Here is a 13,831-nt window from a genome sequence, read left to right on the forward strand (position 1 = left end):
CCCCTATAGACTTCCCTGTAACCCCTCCAACCCCTATAGACCTCTGTGTCTCTGTAACCCCTCCAACCCATATAGACCTCTGTCTCTGTAACCCCTCCAAACACTGTAGAGTCTCTGTAACCCCTCCAAACCCAATAGACCTCCGAGACTCTGTAAACCCACCAACCCCAATAGACCTCCGAGACTCTGTAAACCCTACAACCCCTATAGACCTCCGAGTCTCTGTAAACCCTCCAACCCCTATAGACCTCTTGTTCTCAGTAACCCCTCCAACCCATATAGACCTCCGAGACTCTGTAACCCCTCCAACCCCTATAGACTTCCGAGTCTCTGGAACCCCTCCAACCCCTATAGACCTCTGTCTCTGTAACCCCTCCAACCCACATAGACCTCTGTCTCTGTAACCCCTCCAAACACTGTAGAGCCTCTGTAACCCCTCCAACCCCTATAGACCTCTGTCTCTGTAACCCCTCCAACCCTCATAGACCTCTGTCTCTGTAACCCCTCCAAACACTGTAGAGCCTCTGTAACCCCTCCAACCCCTATAGACCTCTGTCTCTGTAACCCCTCCAACCCCTATAGACCTCTGTCTCTGTAATCACTCCAACCCCTATAGACCTCTGTCTCTGTAACCCCTCCAACCCCTATAGACCTCTGTCTCTGTAACCCCTCCAACCCCTATAGACCTCTGTGTCTCTGTAACCCGTCCTACCCCTATAGACCTCTGTCTCTGTAACCCCTCCAACCCCTATAGACCTCCGAGTCTCTGTAACCCCTCCAACCTCTATAGACCTCCGAGTCTCTGTAACCCCTCCATCCCCTATAGACCTCTGTGTCTCTGTAATCCCTCCAACCCCTATAGACCTCTGAGTCCCTGTAACCCCTCCAACCCCTATAGACCGCTGTTTCTGTAACCCCTCCAAATCCTATAGACCTCTGTAATCCCTCCAACCCCTATTGACCCCTGAGTCTCTGTAACCCCTCCAACCACTATAAACCTCCCTGTCTCTGTATCCCCCACCAAACCCTATAGACCTCCCTGTCTCTGTAACCCCCACCAAACTCTATAAATCTCCCTGTCTCTGTAACCCCCACCAACCCCTATAGACCTCCCTGTCTCTGTAACCCCCACCAAACCCTATAAACCTCCCTGTCTCTGTAACCCCACCAAACCCTATAAACCTCCCTGTCTCTGTAACCCCCACGAAACCCTACAAACCTCCCTGTCTCTGTAACCCCCACCAAACCCTATAAACCTCCCTGTCTCTGTAACCCCACCAAACCCTATAAACCTCCCTGTCTCTGTAACCCCCAGGAAACCCTATAGACCTCCCTGTCTCTGTAACCCCTACGAAACCCTATAAACCTCCCTGTCTCTGTAACCCCCACCAAACTCTATAAATCTCCCTGTCTCTGTAACCCCCACCAACCCCTATAGACCTCCCTGTCTCTGTAACCCCTCCTACCCCTATAGACCTCTGTCTCTGTAACCCCTCCATTCCCTGTAGAGCTCTGAGTCTCTGTAACCCCTCCAGCCCATGTAGACCTCTATGTCTCTGTAACCCTTCCTACCCCTATAGACCTCTGAGCCTCTGTAACCCCTCCAACCCCTATAGACCTCCGAGTCTCTGTAACCCCTCCAACCCCTATAGATCTCTGTGTCTCTGTAACCCCACCAACCCCTATAGACCTCCGAGTCTCTGTAACCCCTCCAACCCCTATAGACTTCCCTGTAACCCCTCCAACCCCTATAGACCTCCGAGACTCTGTAACCCCTCCAACCCCAATAGACCTCCGAGACTCTGTAAACCCTACAACCCCTATGGACCTCCGAGTCTCTGTAATCCCTCCCACCCCTATAGACCTCTGAGTCTCTGTAACCCCTCCAACCCCTATAGACCTCCGAGACTCTGTAAACCCTCCAACCCCTATAGACCTCCGAGTCTCTGGAACCCCTCCAACCCCTATAGACCTCTGTCTCTGTAACCCCTCCAACCCACATAGACCTCTGTCTCTGTAACCCCTCCAAACACTGTAGAGTCTCTGTAACCCCTCCAACCCCTATAGACCTCTGTCTCTGTAACCCCTCCAAACACTGTAGAGTCTCTGTAACCCCTCCAACCCCTATAGACCTCTGTCTCTGTAATCACTCCAACCCCTATAGACCTCTGTCTCTGTAACCCCTCCAACCCCTATAGACCTCTGTCTCTGTAACCCCTCCAACCCCTATAGACCTCTGAGTCTCTGTAACCCGTCCTACCCCTATAGACCTCTGAGTCTCTGTAACCCCTCCAACCCCTATAGACCTCTGTCTCTGTAATCACTCCAACCCCTATAGACCTCTGTCTCTGTAACCCCTCCAACCCCTATAGACCTCTGTGTCTCTGTAACCCCTCCAACCTCTATAGACCTCCGAGTCTCTGTAAACCCTCCAACCTCTATAGACCTCCGAGTCTCTGTAACCCCTCCATCCCCTATAGACCTCTGTGTCTCTGTAATCCCTCCAACCCCTATAGACCTCTGAGTCCCTGTAACCCCTCCAACCCCTATAGACCGCTGTTTCTGTAACCCCTCCAAATCCTATAGACCTCTGTAATCCCTCCAACCCCTATTGACCCCTGAGTCTCTGTAACCCCTCCAACCACTATAAACCTCCCTGTCTCTGTAACCCCTCCAACCACTATAAACCTCCCTGTGTATCCCCCACCAAACCCTATAGACCTCCCTGTCTCTGTAACCCACTCCAACCCCTATAAACCTCCCTGTCTCTGTAACCCCCACCAAACCCTATAAACCTCCCTGTCTCTGTAACCCCCACCAAACCCTATAAACCTCCCTGTCTCTGTAACCCCCACCAAACCCTATAAACCTCCCTGTCTCTGTAACCCCACCAAACCCTATAAACCTCCCTGTCTCTGTAACCCCCACCAAACCCTACAAACCTCCCTGTCTCTGTAACCCCCACCAAACCCTATAAACCTCCCTGTCTCTGTAACCCCACCAAACCTATAAACCTCCCTGTCTCTGTAACCCCCAGCAAACGCTATAGACCTCCCTGTCTCTGTAACCCCTACGAAACCCTATAAACCTCCCTGTCTCTGTAACCCCCACCAAACTCTATAAATCTCCCTGTCTCTGTAACCCCCACCAACCCCTATAGACCTCCCTGTCTCTGTAACCCCTCCTACCCCTATAGACCTCTGTCTCTGTAACCCCTCCATTCCCTGTAGACCTCTGAGTCTCTGTAACCCCTCCAGCCCATGTAGACCTCTATGTCTCTGTAACCCCTCCTACCCCTAAAGACCTCTGTAACCCCTCCAACCCCTATAGACCTCCGAGTCTCTGTAACCCCTCCAACCCCTATAGATCTCTGTGTCTCTGTAACCCCACCAACCCCTATAGACCTCCGAGTCTCTGTAACCCCTCCAACCCCTATAGACTTCCCTGTAACCCCTCCAACCCCTATAGACCTCCGAGACTCTGTAACCCCTCCAACCCCAATAGACCTCCGAGACTCTGTAAACCCTACAACCCCTATGGACCTCCGAGTCTCTGTAATCCCTCCCACCCCTATAGACCTCTGAGTCTCTGTAACCCCTCCAACCCCTATAGACCTCCGAGACTCTGTAAACCCTCCAACCCCTATAGACCTCCGAGTCTCTGGAACCCCTCCAACCCCTATAGACCTCTGTCTCTGTAACCCCTCCAACCCACATAGACCTCTGTCTCTGTAACCCCTCCAAACACTGTAGAGTCTCTGTAACCCCTCCAACCCCTATAGACCTCTGAGACTCTGTAACCCCTCCAACCACTGTAGAGTCTCTGTAACCCCCTCTTAAACCTACAGACCTCCAAGTCTCTGTTTAGCCCCATCCAAACCCTATAGACCTCAGAGTCTCTGTAACCCCTCCAACCCCTATAGATCTCTGTGTCTCTGTAACAGTCTCCACACCCTATCAAACTCCTCTACATCTATATAATACCCTCCAGCACCTTTAGTCTCCCCTGTCTCTAAGGCCCCTCCAACTCCTATAAACCTGCTTGTTTGTGGAACCAACTTAGAGATCTTCTTGTCACTGTAAACCCCTCCTGTCTCTATAGAGCTTCCCATCTCAGTAAACATCTCTAACCCCTATAGAATTCCCTGTCTCTGGAACCTACTCCAACCCCAACTGACCACCTTGCCCCTGTATGCCTGTCCAACCCCTTTAGATCCCCCTGTCTTTGTAACAGTGTGGACATCCTATCGACCGGCTGTCTCAATAATGCTCTCCAACCTACCTTTAGAGTGCCTAGTCTCTTTTACACTCTCCAGATCGTATAGACTTCCCTGTCTCTGCTACTGCCATTGACCTCCCTGTGTCTGTAATCCCCTCCAACACCAATAGACCTCGCTTTCACTGTAACACCCTCCAACCTCTATTGAACTCCTTATCCCTGTAACAGTCGCCAACCCTCATGAGACAGTCCGCAGAACTGATGGGCCTCCATCTCTATAAACCCCCCTACCCCCTATGGACCCCCCTGTCTCTGTAACAGTCACCCAATTGTAGATAGGCCTTCCTCTATCTGTAAACCACCTCCCTCTCTCTCTGTAACCACCTGCAGCATCCATAGACCTCCCTATCTCTGTAACAGTCTCCAGACCCTATAGTCCACCCTCCCTGTAACACTTCCAACTCATATAAACTTCCAGGTCTCCATAACCCCCTCCAAGACCTTCAGACCTCCCTGACTCCGTAATCCCTACAACCCATATCGACCGCTCTGTCTCTGTAACACCCTCCGGATCTCTGGAGACCTCCCTGTCTCTGTAACAGTCTATAGCCCTTGGAGACCTTCATGTCTCAGTAACCCACTCCAACCCCTATAAACCTCCTGTGTCTGTAAACCCCTTCAACCCCTACAGACCTTACCTCCTCTGTAACCCGCTCCATCCCCTATAAACCTCCCTGTCTCTGTAACAGGCTCCAAACTGGTGAACTCTCCTCCTCGGGAAATGGGGTTTCAGTGAAGGGTTTAAGGAATGCAGAGACGGACAGTCTTCCTCATCGTACTCCGGATCACTGCTCAGGCTCGTGTCGGGGAGCTCGGATCCCCTGGTTAACTGGAGAACCAGGTAACCTGGACGAGTGTTTCCCTCTCCCGGTGGAGGTAGTGCCGCCTCGACTTGATACCTCCTCCCAATGGGACAGGATCCGGCAGGCATGGGGTGGCCAACTGGAACCTCGAACTGGGTCAGTTTAGTTGTTCAGTTGGCATGATTTTGTAAGGTCTACAGGACGGTGGGCAGTGTCTTGGGCCATTTTTACCCATTTTCTTGACATGCTTTAGCCAATGTATACCTGTGCATCCCGTTCATTCATTCCGCCAGCCCAGGGGACTGAGGTTGATAGGCGAGGTGGAATTCCCAGATGAAACCCAGAGCCCAACTCAATTTCCTAATCAACATCCTGGTAAAGTGGGTTCCCCTGCCCCTATGGATTTGGTAAGGGTCCCTGAAGCGAGGAATGATATCCCTCATAAGTGTCTTGACCACAATTCTGGTATCACCTTTCCAGCTTGAAAAGGTCTCCACTCACTTAGAAAACATCAACTTTTACTAACAAATATTTTAACCCCCTCCACTCGCTGCCATGTGCTCAAAGTCAACCTGTCGGTCAGTGAAAGGAGCGTCTGCTGGGGCACGTGGACAAATGTAGAGGGTGATTTCCCTCTATTATATGTTTGACCAATTTCACAACTGTGTACCGTGTGCTCGGCCACTGCTCATTTACCCGGTGCAGACCACTGTTTTGATACCTGATGTATCAGACTTCCTTTTCCTTCATGCCCCCTTCCATGACCCATGGGTGTTTGGGAGACTCTGGGGACAAACCGGCCACCCGTCAGGGTGGTGCCACACACTATTGGAGTCGGGAACACATTTGGCCTTGACCCGCTTCAGTGGTGGGGTAGATCTATGTGTCGCTACGAGATCCTCTAGAGTGGGCCACACGGGAGTAGTAATTTTACACAAAACTTGGACAGGGACCTGTAGGTTCACGTCTCCCACACCAGCCTGATTGTCTGCTGTATCTGCTGTCACGTTGCCCTGTGTTACGGGATCCATGGTACCAATGTGTGTGTCGCACTTGATTATTGCTGAACTATTTGGCAGCTGCACTGCCTGTAGCAGGTTCACCATCAAACTAGTGTGTTGTGTGGGCTTCCCAGATGAAGTAATAAATCCCCTATTTTTCCACAGGGTCCCGAAGTCATGTACTACCCCAAAGGCAAAACAAAAGTCAATATAGATATTGATGGTCTTCCCGGTGGTGAAGCTACATGCCTGGGTTAACGCACAGGACTCACCTGCCTCAGAGGATGTGCCGAGGGGGAGGGCTGATGTTACTATCTCCTCTACATTCAGCCAATCATGGGGTTCATCAGGACCAGGGAGAGGCATTAAAGGGGAAGATTTAGGGCTGTTGCTGTGTGAAAAGAGAGGTTCGGTTTACATAACAACATCACGTCTTAGCCGGTTCGGCGAGTTACGGTCAAATGCTGTTGCTGCTGAGTTGAGGAGCGGCAGCACTGAGTGGGGAGTGAGAACGGTGCAGCCATGATCTAAGACCAGTGGCGTGGCCTTTCCCACCATAACGATGCTGGCGGCCACAGTACGGAGGCAGGTAGGCATGCCTCGGGGCAGAAGGGTCGAATGATTTCAGGCGCAGTTTGTATCAAAGCCTCCTGAAGGGTCTTGTTGTAGATCCTGTAGTCAGGGACCCAGTGCCTGCAATAGTTTGTCATGCCCAGAAAGGGCATCACTGCTTCTTGGTGGAAGGCTTAGGAGCCTGTGTGATGGCAGAATACGTTCAGGATCTAAACTTTGCGTTCCCTCCTGTGATATCTACTCCAAGTAGGTGACAACTGTTTGGCAGTACAGTAATTTAGACAGAGAGGATTGATGACCCTTCGCCAACAGGTGGTTTAAGCGTGATAGACTCCTTTCTACAGGCAGTGAGAGTTTGAGAAGTGAGTAGGAAGTCCCAGACGTAGTGTGACAGAGCGCTCTCTCCAGAGAGGGTACATCAGTCAGATCGTCTCTGACTGCAGTGGCATAGACAGAGGGATTTCCGTGTATCCGTGAGCACATCGAGTCCATGTATATTGTTGACCATTGGAAGTAAAGGCAAAGAGGTGCTGGATGTCATCCTGCAGGGGGATGGCGAAGGCAGAGCACAAGTTGACTACAGCGTACAGCAGCTTTTGGAAGGAATGGAGGCCAGTATAACATTGGAATCCGGCACAAAAGGTGAAATCAGTTGCACAATTTGATTAATGGCCCGTAAGCCGTGTATGAACCGTCATTCCTCAGGGCATCTGGCGATAGGAGGTACTGTCGGATGGAGGGTAGGCAGCCAGTCTGCTTCAGACTCACCCACTGGGGTAGGCAGGGGGGGCGGGGGAGTCACCGTCTTGACAAGACCTACGAGATTTTTATGCTGAGCCCATAATTCCGGGTTCACTCGGTGAATGTCGGCATGTGCTGACCATTGGAGATGGGGTGGGGGATGATGAAGAGAAAATGTCTCGTGGGGAGAGGGGTTATCCATAACAATGCCCATTTCAGGGTTCAGGAAGTGTACCCCAGGTTCCCGACATAGGGACTGGTCGACAGTACTCTCTTCACCATGTGGCCCAAGTCCTTTGATGTGAAAGGAGGTTTCAGGGCTGAGGAAACATAGGGGCGCCTGTGTCTCTAGGAATAATTGTGTCTGGGCAAAGAAAAGGCCAGGGTCTAAATGATCTTTGGCAGGTAGTTCCTCCGGGCCAAAACCTATGGCCCCACTGAAGAACATAAGAACATAAGGAATAGGAATAAGCCATCGGGACCTTCAAGCCCGCTCCACCATTCAATAAGGTCATGGCTGATCTTGCCATGGATTCATCTCCACTATAACCCTCAATTCCTCTACTTTGCAAAAATCTATCCAACCTTGTCTTAAATATATTTAATGCACCTTATCGAACGCATTCTGGAACTCCAAGTAAATAATGTCCACCTGTTCCCCTCTATCCACTGTGCTCGATATATCCTCAAAGAACTCCAGTAAGTTTGTCAAACAGGACCTGCCTCTGCTGAATATATATATTCAGCAAAGGCTGAGGTAGCCTCCACTGCTTCACTGGGCAAAGAATTACACAGACACCACTCTTTGGAAAAGCAGTTCTTCCTCATCTCCATCCTAAATCTACTCCCTAAAATCTTGAGGCTATGCCCCCTAGTTCTAATCTCACCAACCAGCCTCTAACTTAATCTATCCCTTTCATAATTCTATGTGTTTCTATAAAATCTCTCATTCTTCTGAACTCCAGTGAGTACAGTCCCGGGTGACTAAATGTCTCCTCATAGTCTGACCTCTTCATGTCTGGAATCAACCTGGTGAAATCCTCTGCACCGCCTTCAAAGCCAGTATATCCTTCATCAAGGAAGAAGACCAGAACAGCACACAGTACTCCAGATGCAGCCTCACCAGTACCCTGTATAGTTGCAGCATAACCTCCCTGCTCTTAAATTCAATCCCTCAAGAAATGAAGGACAGCATTCCATCTGCCTTCTTGATGGCCTGTTGCACCTGCAAACCAACCTTTTGTGATTTAGGAACAAGCACTCCCAAGTCCCTCTGCACAACAGCATGCTAGAATTTTCTTACCATTTAAATAATAATTTGCTCTTCCATTTTTCCTTTTCATTCAACACTACCCCTTTAGTGATAGTTATTGTATCTATTGTATTGTAGCTATTGTACCTCCCATCGCATCCATAAGATCTCTCCTCTGTTCACATTAGAAAGCACCCGTTATCTCTAACCATAACCCAAACACTGGCTCTACAGAAAGACCATTATGTTAGCAGTGTAGCCTAACCCAGGGTGGCAGGGTGTGTGGTGACAGTGTATCACAGAGTCTGCATGTGGTGGGAATAAGGTACCCCAGTGACTGTGTGTGTGTGGGTGGGGGACAGTGTACCCCCAGTGACCATATGTGTATGGGTGGGGTGACTGTACCCCTAGTGAGCAGTGGAGTGTGTACCTGGGGCCAGTGAACTCCCAGTGATCAGGTGTGTGTGTGGGAGGGGCAGTGTACCACCAGTGACTGGGTGTGTGGGGGGACAATGCAGCTCAGTCACTGGGTGTGTCTGTGAGCAGGGTTTACCTCAGTGACTGAGTGTGTGTGTGTGTGTGTGTAGGTGGGGGTGGTGACAATATATCCCAGTGGCTGTTGTGTGGGGACAGTGTACCCAAGTTGCTGGGTGTGTGGTGACAGTGTACCCCTGTATATGAGTGGAAATATAATCTTATTGCTTTGTTTGAACCAATATGAAGGTCACCATACAGTTTGGGGGCAATCTCTTTGTTTATTGCCTGGTGCCTTTGTTTATGTTGCTCAGCTCTGCGAAATCTTTCACAGAACTGTAAGGGCGCTCACCATTGGATCTCAATGAGCCAGCAATTGTCCTTTGTGCCAGCAACATCCAGTGGTCTGTCAGGGTGGTGAGGATGGCCTGAGGAGATTAAACGAGTACCCCTGTCCCGAGGTAATGTGGCTGTCCTTCAGACTGTGAGAGTGGTCCCAGGGGATTGAAGAGTTCAGTATGCAGTTCCACTCCCTTCATTTTAAAATCTTTTTTATTAATTATTATTGAAAATCAACAAAAAGTATACATTATCACAGTATGTTATTTTGTATAATGAAGAATTAAATTAGCAAATAACTGATTAATAAAGCTAAGCAATATATCAATAATAATAAGAAAAAAATAAAGTGTTAAGAATATTTTTGAAAGAAAAAGAAGGAAAAGAAGAATCCCTACTAACTAAGAAAAAAACTCCCCTACAAACTGAAAAAAAAACGAGAAAAAAAACCGCATTGGGAGCACAACCCTGGAGCTACACATCATACAAGATTCCATAGAGGAAAAAGATCAATTCGCCAACTCAAATCCATTTAAAGAAAAATCAGAAGAAAACCATATTAATTAACTCAAATCAGATGATAGTAGCGGTCAAATGAACCCCACCTTTTCTCAAAATCAAATTGAGGATCAAAAGTTCGCCTTCTGATATTCTCCAAACTAAGACATAACATCACCTGAGAAAACTATTGTATCAATTATGAGCGGAAACATCTTTCCATTTCAACAAAATAGCCCTTCTGGCCAATAATGTAAGAAATGCAATTACATGTTGGTCTGATAGAGAAATACCATGAATATATTGAGGAATTATACCAAATAAAACTGTTTATTATTAGGTTGTAAATTAATTTTTAAAACTTTAGAAATTGTAGAGAAAATAGACTTCCAAAAATGTTTCAGTACAGAAAAGGACCAAAACATATGTGTCAATGTGGCGGTTTCGGTTTTACATCTGTCACACTGACTGTCAAATTTAGGAAACATTTTAGGCAGTCTCTCCTTTGTCACATAGTAATGATGTACAATTTTAAAATGAATTACAGAGTGACTGGCACAGATCGAAGAAGAGTTAACCAACTTCAAAATCCTCAAACAATCTTCTGTTATCAACATCATGTTAAGCTCTCTCTCCCAATCTTGCTTAATCTTAAGTGAAGGGTAATTGTGCTGTTGTAACAATAAATTATAAATTTTCCCAATAAAACCCTTCAATGAAGGATTCATTTATAAAATAATATCTAACAGGTCAGAATCCTGTATATATGGAAATCCACTTAAATATTCTTGTAAGTGTCTGACCTGAAGATATTGCAGAAAATGTGAATACGAGAGAGAGTATTTAGTTACTAATTTCTCAAAAGACATCAATCAGCCATCTTAGAACAGATCCACGAAAGAATAAACTCCTTCATTCCTCCAAAGAAGAAAAGCAGGATCAGTTAAGGATGGTTTAAATAAATAATCTTGATAAATTAAACTATTGTCGATTACAAATTTTTCCTTTAACATTTAAAAATCTACTATTAATATCTGACACAATGTCTTCTTGGATGAATAAAATATTAGATTCAATAAAAATAGATACTCCCTTTGTTTCATTTTGACAAGTAGCATGAAATTGAAGGCACTTCCACATTTTAAAAAATCTATTTTGATCGCCCGTTTTGATATGCGTTTCTTGAGCAAAGATTATATCAGGTTGGAATCGATTCATGATTTTAAAAGTCTTTTGCTTAATAGGATGATTCTAACCACTTAGGTTTCAACTTATAATGTTTATCTGTTTAACCACCATTAATAAAAATATTTTATTTAACACAAAAATACACACATACCAGCATGGGCTAATCAAAACTGGTGGTGATAAGTAGAACCATACACAAAATATGCATGCTCCGGAAATCCATAATGAGAAAAAATTTCAAAATAGAAAAAAAATTAATCCTACAGTTAATCCTATGACTCAAAACTAACCCCAATCCTCCCACCATCCTGAAAAGCCTGAAATTTGTCCAAAAAAGCTGAAATGCATCCCCATAGAGTAAAAAAGAGAAAAGCTCTACATGCTGCCCATTTTGTAATAGTGATTTTAAAATCTTTCCTTAATTCCTTCCCCCAGTTACAAAATAATGACCATATGGCCCTAAAATAGAAAAGCCCTGCAGAGGGAAAAAAAAGTTCTGCGAACTATAAAAAGTTAAATACTACAGAACAACACATCACCATATCAAGTCATGTTAAGTGGTTCTTCTGCCCACTTACGGGCCTTGTTTCTAACTGATATATATGCAATTTAAATATCAATTTCCTTTGATGCCTTCCATTGCTTTACAGAGCATTACTGTTCTGGAACAATGGACACTGGTGAGGCTGAATAATCATTAAAACATGCAACAGATTCCCAGCAGAAATGGCTAACACAAGAGGACACAATTTTAAGGTGATTAGAGGAAAGTATAGGGATCTCAGAGATGTTTTTTCAGTCATAGACCGGTGGGTACGTGGAAAGATCTGTCATGGGTAATCATAGAGGCAGACACAGTAAGGACATTTGAAAGACTCCTAGATAGGCTCATGATGAAAGACAGATAGAATTCTCTACAGGATGGAGGCATTAGATTGATCATGGAGTAGACTGAAAGGTGAGCAGAATATCATGGGCCAAAGGGCCTGTACTGTGCAGTTTGCTCTACAACATCTGGCTCCCCATATCCAGCATTCAAGTTCAGAGAAAAAAATGTTTATACTTAATCCTTAAAAACAAACTGGGGAATACAGAAACAATCTGCAAAAACACCAAAACAATAAAATTAAACAAAGAGAAAAATGCCTATGTAATCTCTAATGAAGAAAAATCAGCACTATTTTCCATTTAACTTACACACTCAATGAAAAACTGTTTTTAGAAAAATAACTATGTATCTATCTAGTAAGCACTCCCAATTATATATATAAAAGAAAAAGTCCTTATGAACTATGAAAACTATCAGTTAATTAATGAAAAAAGTAGGATAAAAACACATAATCAAACAATCTGTCCGTTGTGTTAATTCGCTCAGTAGACCAAACAGATTTCGGAAAAGTCATTCATCATTCACATCGAAAAGTTGACATCTTCTTTAAATGGTCGATCGATCAAAGGACATCTTAAGCAAATCAGAAACCTTCAAAGCTTATCTTCTTTCCAAAATAATAATTATTCAGCAGACCTAAAACCATTAAAATCTCAGCTGCAACTGAAATAGAGTTAACGTAATCCAATGCCTCTTTGGGGTCCAGAAAAACAGCAGGAGTCGAATCTTTGGGATATAATTTTAATCAGACTGGAAATTGAAGTGATGGGAATAATCCCTTATCATAGGCTATCTTCATGGATGGAATGAATTTAAACCGCAGGTCCGTAACTTCCCATTAATAATCTTCATAAAAACGAATCTCAGAAACCTTAAATTTAAAAACTCTGTGTTTCCTTGCATATTTTATGATTTGGTCGTTAACTTTGAAACCAAAGAAGCAAATCAAAACTGACCTTGATTTATTCGGATCCCGAGATTTTGAAGTGAAAATTCTATGTGCTCTTTCGATATCGGGAGGTTGAGGTACAATATCCAGAAACAGAGATTGAAACAAGTTAGCAAAATAGTCCAATAAATCCCCACTCTCAGATCCTTCCTTCAGTCCAACAATTCGAATATTATGCTGACAAGATCTTGCTCCCGGATCGATAATCTTATGTTGAGTCTTTTCCAAGTGGGCTGAAATATCCACTAATCACGTTTCATCTCTTTAAGTTCAGAATTCAGGGGAATAATATTTTCTGGCACAAATTGAAAACTCTCTCGTAACGACTTCATCTCAGAAGAGGTAGCATCAAGTTTTACCGTGTTGTTTTCTATTTTCCTGTCGAGAACCATCACCTAGTGTTCTAGACTCTCTACCCAAGCCGGCATATCCTCTGATTTTTTTACCCCTTTCCGTTGCTGGATTCAGGAACCTGTTTTCCACTTCTTAAAGATTGTGACATAATAACAACTATTCCTCTCTAAGATCCGACAAACAAAAATTAAAAATTCAAAGTTTAAACTGGGGAAAAGGAAGAATTAATTGCAGCCACACAAACTGTGTGTCACTTCATTAGACAGTAGGCGGAGTCTCCTCCACTCCCCTCACTGGGGTAATACATCCCCTCTTACCATCTTATTTCCTACTAGAGGCTGCTGGTTGCCGCCAGACTCTTTGTTGCCTGAAATTCTGTTCAAATTGAGCTGTTGGGAAGTGGGTCTGTGAAGCCAGGGAAGAGGCAATGAGAATCTGCCCCCACCACAAAGTTTCCTTCACACCCCAATTATCCACACCACCTCCACTGCC

Source organism: Hypanus sabinus, unplaced genomic scaffold (genome assembly GCF_030144855.1).
Source record: "Hypanus sabinus isolate sHypSab1 unplaced genomic scaffold, sHypSab1.hap1 scaffold_831, whole genome shotgun sequence".
NCBI classification, from domain to species: domain Eukaryota; kingdom Metazoa; phylum Chordata; class Chondrichthyes; order Myliobatiformes; family Dasyatidae; genus Hypanus; species Hypanus sabinus.